Source organism: Heloderma suspectum, chromosome 3 (genome assembly GCF_057233095.1).
Source record: "Heloderma suspectum isolate Gila_16-S chromosome 3, 16-S_ref, whole genome shotgun sequence".
Classification (NCBI taxonomy): domain Eukaryota; kingdom Metazoa; phylum Chordata; class Lepidosauria; order Squamata; family Helodermatidae; genus Heloderma; species Heloderma suspectum.
Window position 1 is genome coordinate 90015124 of NC_139460.1, and position 15021 is coordinate 90030144.

Below are 15021 nucleotides of genomic sequence, written 5' to 3' on the forward strand. Positions count from 1 at the left end.
CTATCTGGGACTAAGCCCCATTGAACTCAGTGGAACTTACTTCTGAGTAGACATGTATAGGACTGCACTGTGAGAGACATCATGAAAATAAATGCGAGAGCCTTGGAAGGGCTTCCTGGCACCAAAGCATCAGCTCTGTGCTTTGCAAAAAGCTCTTGCATAGGAACAGCATGATTTCAGTATCTGTTTTGCATTCTTAAAAAGCAAGCTGAGGTGGCAGTTATGCAAAAGTTAGATATTAAGTGACTTAAAACAAAACACCATGCCGCTTGCCGCCTCTATTCACCAGCTGCTATTGCTGAAAACCTTTGTACACATAATAAAGAACGTCGGTAGCATGGAACATCGAAGAACCATTGTGTATTTAAGTTTTTTTAGAGTTAAGCTAGTACACGTGTCTCTATTTCATCTGTTAACTTGTTTTCCAGTGGCAAGGCAGTGATGAGTATTTCTAGATTTTAAACGTGTCCTTTCAAATGCCATGACAGTTCCAATAATAGAGCTATAGCTTCCACCCCCCACCCCCAATTGCTTATTTCTGGGTGTTCTTTCCCATTATAAAGTCAAACTCTATTTTTAGCAGTCCTTTTCTTACCATGCAAGGTAACATTGACATGCATCAAGTTAAGAATCTCTTACCTAAAAGCCATTGTGTGATATTCTGTGTTGTTTTGCTCTAACAGTATTATTGGATGAAGTCAATGTTAGAAATGCTTGTTTCTTCGAGGTGAATAACTTTTGGCCACTATAGGAGGTGTGTTTTAGAGATCTTTGGAAAGGAGACAATAGCAGCAAGATGTCCATTTCAGGGGACATTATTGTCCTAGAAGCAGGCAGATTCCCCCTCCTGTGTTTTTACTATGCTTATTGAATACATGGTTAAGGCATCTATTCTTTCTGAACCTATTCATTTTCCAACTTGATGCTCACAGCTGAATAAATAAACTGGAAAAGGTCAATGTTTTAGCATGCAAATTACATTAACCTTCTCTTTGTCACATACAATAAATGAACTGCCTGATACGGCGCACATTCTTATTCTTTTAAGCATCCGAACTTTTTCAAAGTTTTCCTGATTTTTTTTTTTAATAAAGCCTAATTGCTATTGTGCATAGCATTATCCTACCAGATCAGATTTCTCTCCTATTCCCTTGTCACTGGCTGTTCATGAAATTGTTGTTCAGACTGCTGCAGTTTACATTTGGTTCCTCTCAGAGGAAATCTCCCATCTCCTCAATTCAGTAAACTAGAACTTCCCATGCACCAAAAATAGGAATAAGAATGCACCAAAATAAGAAACTTACATTACTAATCTTATACTCCAAGCAGCTATTCTTGAACGTTCTGCTCCGAGAGCCACAGTGTACCATAATCTACAGCCCACCATACTCTGCTAGGGTTGTTCAACATAATGTAAAAACTACATCATTGATTTACAACCTCATAGCAAGTAATGCATTTACATTCCCTTATGAAGGTTTTGAAATACATTGTTAATGTGATTCAGAAAATGACCAAAGATGGTAAACTTTGCCAGAGTAGAAAACCAAGTCTCATGGCACTGGTTTTTCACTCAAGAGAAAGAAGAAATCAAAGGGAAAGGGGAGAGTTTGCTTTATTTTATTTTTTTAAATCTAGGTAATACTAGAGACTAACAGAAGGGCAATCATTTTAGTTTAGTGCATCCATAGTTTTTGGATAGGACTCCAAGAGAAAAAGCAGATAATTCAGTGAACTGTCTTCTTCTTCTCTCTCTCTCTCTCTCTCTCTCTCATTATCTAGATGAAATCTGACATAGTGTAATGGAAAAGAGCAGCTCAAATATGGCCATGAAAATGTTGTCCCAAAATAGACTTGGGTAGGGAGCGAGGAGAGGATGGCCCAAAGGATGTGATTGTTTTTGTACTAAGAATGGTCAGACTCCCAACTTAGTTAAACATTTGAATTCAGGAAGCTCTGGACCATTCAGACATACTGATCTTCAAACTCTATTTACTTCGTTCTGATTAATTTGTCATTTTACTGTTTCTTGATGGGGATCAACTTCATTATCATTCTACGGCTGTGGAAAAACAAACAGCATAACATTTTCATTAGTTTGATCTTATCTTCTTTTGTCCATGTCAGTTAATTTGTGGGGCTTTTTTCTTTCTTTCGAAGTTTCTCTTGAAATGTTATCTGATAGTTAGTGAATGACTAAACATGAGGAATGCTGAGACTATAGGACTGGAGTGGATAGTGAGTGTCAGGAAGCCAGAGAGGCTTCGTTCTTTGGGATAACACCTGTGTGAAGCTCAGTTAAAAAAACAAACAAAAAACCTCTGAAAATTGAAATCCCATGTAATATCTTCTGAGGAACGAAACCTAACCTCTTGTTCCTTACATCTCCTTTTTACCCCACTGTGAAACCTCGTGTGCTGCAATGATTGGCCTGTTGGACTAAAAGTAGGGAGGCCTAGGTAGGTTCAAACTCCTGCTCCATAGTGCAGCTCAGCGGGTGATCTTGGGCCAGACATGAAAGCCATCAGAAGTTGCCTCCATGTGCACTTTAAACACATGGAGGAGTGGGTTGTATGATGCCCAAATCCCAGGAGGGATTGTGACTCAGCAGGCTGAAATATCTGAAGAAATCACTTGGGGGAGAGGATCCCTTTTGCACACACAAGCTGCCCAGGTCTCTCCAACATGTGATATATAGCTTGCTATAATTAGGGCAAACAGGCCATTTATGCAACTAGATGGGGAAAGAATTCCTCAGCTGACAAAAGGTGGGTGTAGGGGGAAGGAAGGCAAAAGACAGATCACATAATAATTTGAACTGACATCCCTTTATTAGATGGGTGGTGACCTGTCACTTGAACGAGGAGGGCAAAGGATGTCTTATACTTGTCACTTTGCCCACGCTTGCCTTCAGGACAGGCTAGAGATTTGTTACCCTTCAAAGCTGGCCTGGTGGGACTGATGGAACACATTTTAAATTATAACTACACACACTTTTCCCCCCAGCTGTGTGTGTGGCTACAGCAAATTTCAAATTACTTAGTGAATATCTTGACTAGTAAAGAACAATGTTTGCAATGTGATACCTGAAACCTCTCAATCTAGTTTGCATTTTTTGCCCTCTCCCTTAAAAAGAGGGCCAGGGGGTCAAGCTGGCATTCAAATTTCCCTGGGAGAATTCTGTTGTGAACATGCGTATGAACTTCCATCGAGATATCTCAGTGCTCATGAGAGATGGCACACTGCAGGGTGTTTTTCATCTTTCTTCCTCCCCTTGAAAACACAATTAGACTACTGTAATACGCTCTATGTGGAGCTGCCCTTGCCCTTGTTTTGGAAGCTGCAGCTAGTGCAGAATGTAGCAGCTAGGATGCTCAGGAAGCAGCCCACTATACGCATATTATACCTGGCTTAAAAGAACTGCACTGGATGCCTATTAGCTACCGAACCATGTTCAAGGATTTGTTTCTGACATTCAAAGCCCTAAACAATTTGGGACCAGGCTACCTACCCAACCGTTTTCCCCTATATATACCAAATTGACCCTTGAGATCTTCTGAGGAGGCGTTATTGGTCGTCCCACAGCCAACAGTGTTACCAGTTAACAGCACATAAGCGGGCCTTATCGGTGGTGGCACCCACCCTCCAAAATGCTCTCCCATGTGTGATCCAAGAGGCGGAAACCATGGTAACCGTGATGAGCTTTAGATACCTCATCAAGACTCACCTGTTTACTCAGGCTTTCTCTGACTTGTAATCGCACTGTTCTAACATTTTTAATGTATTTATTATTTTGTACTGTAGATAGATAGATAGATAGATAGATAGATAGAAAACCACTTAGAGATTTTATGATATCAAGTGGTATATAATTAGTTTAAATAAACAAAGAAACAAACAAATAAATACAGGCATGGAGGTCAAGCAGAAGTAATGGGGGCAGCCCCATGCCCCACACAACAATAATACCTCTGGGAATTATGCTTTGTCATAAATGTAACTTAGTTCTCAGGGGCCTTCTGTTTCAGGAACATCTGGAGCAGCCAAACCACTTCTAGAAGCGGTGCCAAGCCCCCTTTTATGTGTATGTGAGACAGAACAAACCATTGCTCACCTTGTATATAAAGGTTAGAACCACCATTCTTAAAATTCACCCCCACAAAAAGTCCCCAAATATCTCCCCCCGATGCCATTTTTGTGAGGGACAAACGGTCCTGTGAAAGTGTCTGTGTAGAGTTATTTGGCCCAGGTTGAGGTTAAACTTGAAACACGGTGTTCTGCACACCAACCTTCATTCAGAGAGATCCATTGTGTCAAGGCAGACAAATTGGCATTAAAATACAGCTTGGAATTTCCTTTTCTCTGTGAAAATGAGAATGTGGGCTGAGGTTGTATTTGAACTCAGACCGTAGAATTGTGCCCTGAATGTGTTTACCCAATTTCATTAAGCTATTTGAATATTCAACCCAGTTATCTCATTACCACCAAACAAGCTTACAAACAGAATGTCAAACAACTGGAATGCTCAATCTCACTCCACTAAGATATTCAACACTTCCCAGCATGAGAAAAAGCAGAAGTGCAAACAGTGCAATTGTGAAAGAAAACATGCAGATTCTTTGTTTTGTCTGGTCATGACAAATGTTAATAAATGACTACTGGAAAGAGGTCCACTATTGCAACGCTATATTTACCATGCTTAGAAAAGGAGATAATTTCTTCTTCTTCTTCTTCTTCTTCTTCTTCTTCTTCTTCTTCTTCTTCTCCTCGTCCTCCTCCTCCTCCTCCTCCTCCTCCATCTCCATCTCCATCTTCTGGTTTTTAAACATTAGACTTAACTAAAAGGCGATCCAAATTCCCAATCGCTCAAATGATGAGGACAAGAATAGCCTCCTTCCCCAAAGGGAAGTCATCCAAAATTTCATATCAGTGACTGTTTAAGGCAAGGGTGAATTCACTTAGCCCTTGAGCCCCTGACAGCTACTTAAAAATGTCTGCATGTGTTGGTCCTATGTACATCAGTGATACCATTTAAGGAATGGGTGTTGCCAGTCTGTGTTCAGATCACATGTGAATTCCTCAGGAGCCTCTATAACACCCATTTATGTGTTCATTCAATATGTGAATGGGAAGACAGTGAGACCACCACCACCTCAACAATGCTTCTCCTTTGCTCATGGGCCTTCTGGCCATGCCCTACCCAGCAGCCACACATATAGCAATAGTGAAAATAGGACCCTATGGATACATAAGCCCATGTATCCATGGGCAGAATCCAGTGGGGCACTTACACTCCCGATTCTCTTGTGCCCTGAAGATTCTGTTGCACAAGCGGTAGGTCCTGTTGATCCCAGGAATTGGTAGGGTGTAAGAGAATCGGTGGAGGATAGTTGGATTCTGCGCTATGGCTTCTCCACCCAATCAGGAGCCCTAATTAGTTATGGTTCCTAATTGGATGGAAGAGCCGTATGCACATATGGCTGTATACATGCATGGCTCCTTTTTCACAATTGGCAATGCATGGCCACCCAGGCCTTGACTGGTGGCTCTCATCAGCAGAGGCATAGCCAGGAGGCTCTCTTTCACTCTATGTGTGAAAGGTATGAACACCCTTTATGGCTCTCGCCAGCTCACTGGTACTACTGGCAAGATTGTTATAAACAATGAAACAGGCATATATACTTGGTATGGATGTGAAAGGCACAAATCTGTTTGCTTGGTGGGGGGAGGGGGGGAGGAATGATTCCCCTGTGTTTATAACATGGGTGTAGTTGTCATGAAGTATATAAAATTACCCATGGGAAATGTATGTAAAGTGCATTGCTTTTTTGGGGGGAAAAAGTATCTTGAAAGTATCCATTAATCTTGGACGTTGTTGCTTCTCTGAGATCTCTTTGCTTCACTCCTAGTAAAACCTAAAATGGTATTCCTGCTGCCCATGGCCAGTCACATGAAACAGCTGCTGATCAGGATTTATGCGCCTGTTGGCAAATGACCCCAAAAGTATTTTGTGTATTGATGGGCAAATCCCATCCATCTCAACATGGAATGGGCTGGGTCTTTCTGAACCTTTCTGGAGGAGTCTCAGAAAAAGTTGGGCTTCTTCCAAGAGCTCCACAAAGACCTGCGAGTTCTGCTGCAGTCACTGGCCCTCTTCTCTGACGGTTTCTCTTCTACTCCACTTTCACTAACTTACCAAGTGGGTGCAGGAGGGCTTGCAAAAGTGGACTACTCACCCTAAGTTCCTGGCATTCTCCATGTTAGGCATAATTAGGAAAGGGATTGAGAATAAAACTGCCAACATCATACTGCCCCTATACAAATCCATGGTGCGACCACACTTAGAATACTGTATACAGTTCTACCCTAAAAAAAGGTATTGTAGAGCTGGAAAAGGTGCAGAAGAGGGCAACTAAAATGATCAAGGCGCTGGAGCATCTCCCCTATGAGAGAAGGTTACAGCAGCTGGAATTGTTTAGCTTGGAAAAAAGGAGGGTAAGGGGAGACATGATAGAGGTGTACAACATTATGCATGGTGTGGAGAGACATTTTCCTCCCTCTTTCACAGTACTAGAACTTGGGATCACACCATGAAGCTGATTGGTGGGAGATTCAGGACAGATAAAAGGAAGTACTTCTTCACACAGAGCATAGTCAAACTAAGGAATTTGCTACCACAGGACGTAGTGATGGCCACTGATTTGGATGGCTTTAAAAGGGGGTTAGACAAATTCCTGGAGAAAAAGGCTGTCAGTGGCTCCTAGTCTTGATGGCTATGTATGTGCTGCCTCCAGTACCACAGGCAGTGAGCCCATGTACACCAGTTGATGGGAAACATGGATGGGGGTGCTGTGCTCATGCCCTGCTTGTGGGTTCCTGGTCGACAGCTGGTTGGCCACTGCGTGAACAGAATGCTGAACGAGATGGACCCTTGGTCTGATCCAGCAGGGCTCTTATGTTCTTATGTTCTTATGCAACAGCTTAAAGTGCCAACACTGCCGGCAGGAACTCTGGGAAGTGTCATTTTAACCAGGTGGAATAAATAAAACAACACTTCCCAGAGTTCATATTGGCAATAGCCCTTGGTCCCCTTAGCTGTTTTTCTTTCCTCACAACTTATACTGCCATCCTAATCATGTCTACTCAGAAATAAGACCCATTGGGTTCAATGGGCCTTATCCCCTGGTAATTATGGATAGAATTGCAACCATAGCAAGTTTGTGGAAAGGAAACTGGCCAGGGAAGGGCTGGTGCTGAGCTATTATGAACTATTTGGGATTTCATGCAAAAAGCATGATACAAAAATCCATTGGCCACAGCCTAAAAGCGTCAGCCTCTAATGTTCTTATTGCCATGGTGTGTGAACTCAGATAATTTAAAAAGTGCAAAATAGATCAAATGGTAACTTTATTGGTCCAGCAAGCATGCAAATCACCCAGAGCACTTCATTAGACTCCTTTCCATTCTGACTTCTTTTAAATCTCTCCCTGCACCCCCCCCCCCGAATATCACAGCTCCACCGAACATAATGAATGCCCCTATTTTACAACACCATGGAATGTGCTTTATTTTTGCAGGAATGTGCTTCATTTTTGACATCTTGTTCCTGAAAACCTACCTAGGAATGTAATGTTGCTTGCAAACTGCAAGCTTGGGAATGCATACATAAATCTTTTTATTAAAAAAATACAGCCCATTTAGTTCTTTTATGTTTTCTTATATTCATTTCCTGTAACCATAGCCATTAAAGCCAGAAAAAAACCCCAGACAAAATAGATGAATGAATTTGAATCCCTGTAGCTGAGACAGATCTCTCAATAGAGATGTATTAAATAATTTCTAAAATCTCGTATTGTCTCATAGATTAGCTCTTCTTGCACAGTGGTAATAGGCTTCCGGAGACTGAAAGCAAAATCCCACGTTGTGTTTAAGGCATGGAATATTCTGCACACGACGTTTGCTTCCTTTTCTCTGATGAAGAAAACCTGGCTTGCTTGAAATTTCCTATATCAGTGTTAGGAATGGGCAGGGACAGTGAAATAAAGCTTCATGTATTTTATAGGAATAGATTCTTTCTCATAGGACTGACTTATTTTGCCTCATTTTTTTTTAATGTTTGCACACTTGTGCTACAGCTGAACAACATTTGCTTAAAATAAAAACAAATGGCTCATGGACAAAGCCAGGGAGCCAGGGCAAGTCTGATGGAATGAGGGCAGAATTTTAGAGTGGCTGTGTATCCTCTTATATACGTAGATAACACTTCTCTTTTTTAGAGGGCAGTCCTCTATTTGAATGGCTGCCAGAGGACAGTCCTCCAATTTGAAGACATCCGCTATTTGAATGGCTGCCTGGTCCAGGTCCACTATAGAGAACTATCAGAAGGTAGGGTTGGGTCTTGAAGTTGCCCATCAGCAGCATCTGGAGAGCAGACTGAGCAAGGCACATAGGTCATCTTGTCACAGTCTTCCACACTATGCTGAGATCTACTGTATTTCTATTTACACTGCAAGAATTATTTCTGAATTTGCATCTATATGTATAAATGAGCACATGCACTTTTTATTCAAATGGGTGTCCTCTTTCTTTGGTGATACGTTTCCTCTTTTTTGCCCATTCATAAGAAGCTACCTTAGCAGAATTTGGTAGTGGGATAGGACCTCAGTCTGTCACAAGCTGGTATGTATGAACTTTTCAGCAGGGCCAGCATTGGGTTGGCATTAAAGGGCACCCACCAAGGTCCACATTGCAGCAAGGAGCTCACTACTGACTCTCACAGCCCCCAGGCCCTGCTGGTGCTGTTCTTCCTTGCTGTCACCTCAGGGCACGTAACCCTTTTCCACTTGCCTCTCCCGCTGGTGGCCCAAACTGGGTCCAGAGATACAAGGAAACAAATGGGCAGCAGCCACAGTGGTGGTGAGGAGGTGGTGGGCCTGCTCAGAAAGTCCCCACCTCTCCAAAAGCATCCTACCCCAGGGCCCCTCAAAACCTAGAGCTGGCACTGCTTTTCAGACCAGTTGCCTGACAGAACATGGTTTTACTGGTTGCATCATTTAAATATGGCTGGCTGGCAACCACAATGTTCATGTGCAGAGTTTTGTAAGAATATCGGTCTGTCTACCTTTAGTTCAGTCATACTTCCCCCTCCCCCCCATATACAGTGCACTCACTGAAATAAAGCTAAAATCCAGGAGTGGCCTATCAAGTGGCTTTTCTTGAAGGTTAGCCTAGCCCCTAGGTGGCTGTACAGGCCAGCTTTTTGCAAGAGGCTCAATCAGTACTTGGGGTTAGATTATATGTTAGACCTACTTAAAGCAGACTCATTGAAATGAATGTGACGTAAGTTAGCCATGACTAACTTAAGCCCCATTCATTTCAATGGGACTACTCTAAGTAGGACTAACATTGGATACAACCTCTGGAGTCAAGGTTTTGTTTGTTTAATAAATCACATGTGTACATGTGTATTCTACCCTTCCTCCAAGAAGCTCAGGCCATCATATATTATAGTTGTGCCCACTTCATGCTCACAACCATCCTGTGAGGTGGGTATGGCTAAAACGCAGGGCCTGGCCAAGGAAGGGCTGTAGCACGTGCTCTAAATGCAGAAGGTCCCACTTGCAGTGAAAAGGGGTCCTGGGTAGTCAGGTGAGGAAAGATACCTGCCTGAAACCCTGAGGAGTTGCAGCCAGTCATTGGAGACTGTATGGGGCTAGGTGGACCAAGGGTCTGAATGGTTATAAGGAAGCCTCATGTGGTCAAGGATGCCCTTCCCATGAGCTTCATGGCTGAATGAGGATTGGAACCTGGGTCTTCCCCTTATAAACCCAACATGCTTATCTACTACATATCCTCCCTGAACCTGGTGCCCTCCAGGTGTGTTGGCATTGCTGGCTGGAGATGATGGGAGCTGTAGTCCAAGATATCTGGAGGGCACCAAGTTGGGAGAAGGCTTATCTACTGCATCTTGCTGGGTTCTCCAAAAGGTGCCAAGAGGAGGGTGTGGGATGGAACTGTGCAGGGCATGGCTGGCAGTCAAAATGGATGGATGGATAATCTAGAAGGCTACTAGCCCTAGGAGCCCCAGGACCTGGGAAGGGAAAGCTGCCCCTTTTTCCTGTTACCAGTAGTTTTCAGAACACAGCCGGTATGGTCTGGCATTATCAATCGGCATATTTTCCTGTTCCCACCTTTCCTTCCATTTGTGGAACAACTGCTCTGTCTTTCATTCATGTAAGAGAGTTTGTTGAGATGGGGCTGTCTGGGACTTGAGCTTTTATTGCTGTTAAAAATTCAACACCAAACAGGGATGAAATAGCAAAAGACAAAAAAGGGAGCAGGGGGAAAAGGGGAAAGAACCAGAAGTGTCATTTCAGTTCTCTGTATGTGTGAAGTCACAAGGGTCAAAGACCTGATGTTGACTATGTTAAAGCTAAAGGGCGGCGGCGGGGGGATTTTTACAGCATTGTTCCCCTATTGTAATAACTGGAGATAAGATTCTTCTGAGGAATGATCACATATGGTCTGCTGGTTTGCTTTCCCTAAAATCTAGGATCTAAATAGTCCTCTTGGGAGGGAACTGATGGCTGAGGATAAGGAGCAATTGCTTCTTCAAAACAGCCAGGAAAGTAAGCGGTACACCAAGGAGATTGTGAATGCTGTAAACTATTTCCGGCTATATACAATCCTTTTCCTTTGTTGTTGTTAAGTGCAATTTGAGCCATCTGTGTTGTACTGAAGGGAGAAGGTGTGATCAGCTTCTCAGGCTCCCAAGATCAGCTCCCCCCCTGCCCCCACTAAGAATGCTCCAGAGATCAGCACACACTAAGCTTGGCAAAGACCCAGACTAATAATGTCATAAATATTTCTAAACTTATATATGCAGACGGTGCGTAGAATAAAACTGACCCTATTCAAGGAAGGTGTTGTAACTGCATAGTGCCAGAGGGAACTGGATCATGGTTGCCCTGCCTGTCCAGCAGTGGCCTGAATATATAGAACCACTGTGCTATGGTGATGATGACTGATGTAGTGCAATCAATATACAGAATAACATCAGCAAAAGAAAAGGTTCCTGCCCCGAGGAGCTTACAACCTAAAACAAAATTCTGACAGTAATGAAGAAAACAGAAGAGGCAAGCGTAACAAGGGATGATTTTTAAAAAAATATATATATTTTGCAGAATTTTTGTCCTGCTCCTCCTATATTCTTCATTAATAGAACCAATCAACAAAATTTGGTATTTGACTTTCTCTGACCTGTAAGTCATAATCTGTTAGCTCCTTTTACACAAAGGGTGTGATCCATCTCATTATAATCAATGGCCAAAGGGAAAAAAGGGGAAAATCCACTGAACGTAATGGAGATGGATTGCATTCAAGGACTCAAAAAAGCAGCAGATATTGGCAGCCAGATGACCTACTCACAATGCTCTCACACATGTCATTTGGGATACACTGGCCAATTTGATGAAAATATTGAGAGAGAGAGAGAGAGAGAGGAAGCTACAGCTAATTGAAAATAAGCTTGCAAAGAAAAGCCATTGTAACTGTAAAAGTAACTGGAAGGGGAAAGGAGCTGGAGAAAACGATAGCCATTAAAGAAGAAGGGGGGAAAAGTCAACAAGGCAAAATGAGTCTGTTTCAAAACTTATGAATTAAAGGAAGAAATAGTAACACTACTAATCATGCATGGCCCAGCCTTATGAGCCATGGTAAATATAGTATCATAGAATCATAGGGTTGGAAGGGGCCTACAAGGCCATCAAGTCCAACCCCCTGCTTAATGCAGGAAGCCTGATTCCCAGATGGTCTCCCATCCAAGGACTAACCAGGGCTGACCCAGCTTAGCTTCTGAGATCAGACGAGATCAGGCGCTTAAACAGCTTGCAACATAGGATCAGGAATACAAGCGTCTGTGCTTACTCAAGGTGCAAGGTGTCCCCTCCTGCCACTGCTGGGAGCCAACCTGAGCCTACGCACCAGCACAGGAGTGCTGGACAAATGGCTTTTAAAAGGACAGAGGCATGTAGGAGAGAGGCAAGAGGTGGCTGCTGGCCCAGCATCCTATGGACCAAGAAGCTAAGAAAGAACACAGGGACAGCCCTTCATCATGTTGCCCTGGAGACACGATTCCATTGCAAGAGGACCAGAAGAAGACCTCTTTGACACCAGGGAGGGATCACAGCTCAGTGGCATTAGCGCACCGACTCTGCTTGCAGAAGGTCACAGGTTCCATCCATGGCATCACCAGTTAGAATGATCAGTTGTAGACATCTACTGGAGATCCTCCAGTTACAGGGGAACAATACTGGGCTAGATGGATAAATGGTCAGATCAGGTGTAAGGCAGCTTTCTATGACCCACTTGCGGTATTATGGACATTACTTTAGCTGGCCTGGCATGGAGCAAACTACTTTTAGCTCAAGCTGTTTCACAGAATCCTCCAGAGCCCTTGAATCAAACATACAAGTCATTCATTTCTATACTTTTTCTTAGGAAAGCAAAAAGGCCAAGGCTAGTTCTTTCTATTTTACTATAGCCGTGGCGCAGAACCTCTGGCCTGGGTGCCAAATACACCGCCCAGGTCACAATGCAGTGCTCCAGGGTTTCCCAGATGGCCATACTCCTTTCCCCTGACTAGCTATCATTTGTAGTTCCCCAGCTTTTGTGTAGTTTCCCGCAGTCTTAAAAGTTGAAATGCTCCTCCTGAGGCTTACTGTTAAGAAGAGCTTGAACCAAAAAGATGCTTGTGCTTTTTTGGCCCCACCCCTTTTGCCTTTAGCCCCACCCACCACTGGAATGTGGTCCCTGAAAGCTTCTCTGAAATGGAATTTGGCCCTCAGGCTGACAGAGGTTCTGCACTCCTGTATTATAGCGTTGGTCATCCTCAGTCAGTACCTTATTAAAAAGTTCACCACTCTTCCTATATAAGCCATGCCAACTCCAGGAGCCACCATTTCTCATGCCCGAGCCCTTGGTGTCGGCTTGCATGATTCCCACAGCAAAAGTATTCATTTGCAGCAGGACTGTTATTTTGCACCAGTGTAAAAGGCAGCCAGTGTGTAAGGAACAGGGCGGCGAAATTCAAAGCATGTGCAACCGAACAGGATCCTAGTGGAGGAGGGAAGATTGTCTGGTTTCATTTGGTATTTCCATAAGTTTCTTACAGCACGAAAAGCTGAGCAACTCAAAATAGTAGCCTTGGCAATCACAGTACCCTTGCCGTGTTTATTTCCTTTCCACTGACGTGCAGTAAGTTTCAGTGGGTTGGAGCAGTCTACCAAGCAAAACAATCGTCTCTCATTCTGACTTGGGTATATACAAAGTTTTCAGCTTTTCCAAAATCCAGTTCAATGTGCCATTGAACAATACAAGCCAAATTCCCCGGGCAGTTGCAGCCTTTTTATATCCTCGCAGCAGCACAGAGCAAGATTCAAAGCCAACTGATGATCTTCCTTACATAAGGATTTTCTGATGCCATAAGGCCTGCACTGCCTGCTCTACATCACCTTCCTGAGCACCCTTCAGCATACGAAGCAGCACCATAGGAGAAGGGAGCCTCGCTCCTCTGCAATTCCTGATGGATGGCATCTGCAGCAGCTCATTGAAGTCCTGAGGCAACTAAGACGTTCCTTTGGATTCACTGGCATCAAGTAGTAACAAGCATGGCACGTGGCCAGCTCTTTAGCTTCTCCTTTACAAGTTTCAGTCCTTCCTCAAAGGCAGACCCTGCCGGTTTTTGGAGAAACAACATTGCATAATGTTATGGGCATTTTACAGCTAATGCCCATCAATGTGGCTCGCCACTTACAGCTTGCAAATGTAATCTTCCCAAAGCCATTTCTTTGGAAACTCCCAAGTCGAAGGAAAACCAAAACCATAAGACAAATCTATTGTTAGGGGTGTGGTACAAATGTGTGACAACAAGAATATTCCTTAGAGAATGAACTCTGTGTAAGGCAGCCTTTCCTAAAGGAGTGCCCCCCAGAGGTGTTGGACTACAACTCCCATCATTCCCAGCTGAGGTGATGGGAATAGTAGTCCAACACCGCTGGAGGGTGCCAGGTTGGGGAAGAATGGTGTAAGGTAATCATGCTTCAATCTATGGGAGCTGAGAAGTCCATTTTAATAATGGTGGGATCAATATGTTTAGATATGAAGTGATTTGTTGGGGGCATCTGTTGTTAATAATTGTGCTGCCCTTGAAGGCACCCTTTAACTAAATTACAGCTGGATGTGCTTCCTAGAAAATTAAATCTTTCCTCTCTGTTTCAAAAGAGCTCAAATCTCCCTTAAAAAACTCTCTCTGCAGAATGCTCATTTCCTTCCAAATACTATCTATTCTCTCTTTTCTCTGCAAACTCCTCAAGCATGCGGCATGTGCACCAGCTGCCTTCATTTGATAATCCCCAACTTTGAGTTTTCGCACCTTCCACTCCACTTAAGCAACTCTTATCAGACTCCTGGCAGTACCTTGTGGGCAAAATGGGCCTACCTACCTCACAGGGTTGTTGCAAAGACAAACAAGAGAGACTGTAAGGATTCTTGCCAGTTATAAATATTATTTAAATGATTCCTGTTTGGCTTCTCCTGTCCAAATGTAAGCATGCTTCCCATATATATCATTTCAACTGATCTCTATGTGTTGCCTTCAACATTTGCAATCATACTGTCTTCTTTAACTCCTTTATCTTCAGCCTTTCCTCAAGTTCAATGAATACATGGATGAGAAGGGGAATCAGGATTGGGTCCACTATCCCTGCTCCCAACCCCAACACATTCATCTGAAGGTCTAAGAGTGTCTCTACACAAGTGATTTATTGCATACTCATGGTCACTCATGGAATTTTGCAGGTCCTTTACATGATGCCATCAACCTCCAGGACGCCTTGTGTATTTTTCCCCCTTTATTGCGCTTTCAAAAAGATTGGAGATAAACTAGTAATAAAAGTAATGGCACCATATCAACTGTGTGTAATGCCAACTTAGCCGCCATGAACTTGCCAAGGAGAAGGTCTA

The 15021-nt window shown here is 43.3% G+C and overlaps 1 protein-coding gene across 2 annotated transcripts in view; it reads left to right on the plus strand.

Annotated features, from left to right (window-relative positions):
• Positions 1 to 15021, plus strand: part of PCP4 (Purkinje cell protein 4) — a 123074-nt gene that overhangs the window by 21421 nt on the left and 86632 nt on the right. The window lies entirely within an intron of this gene.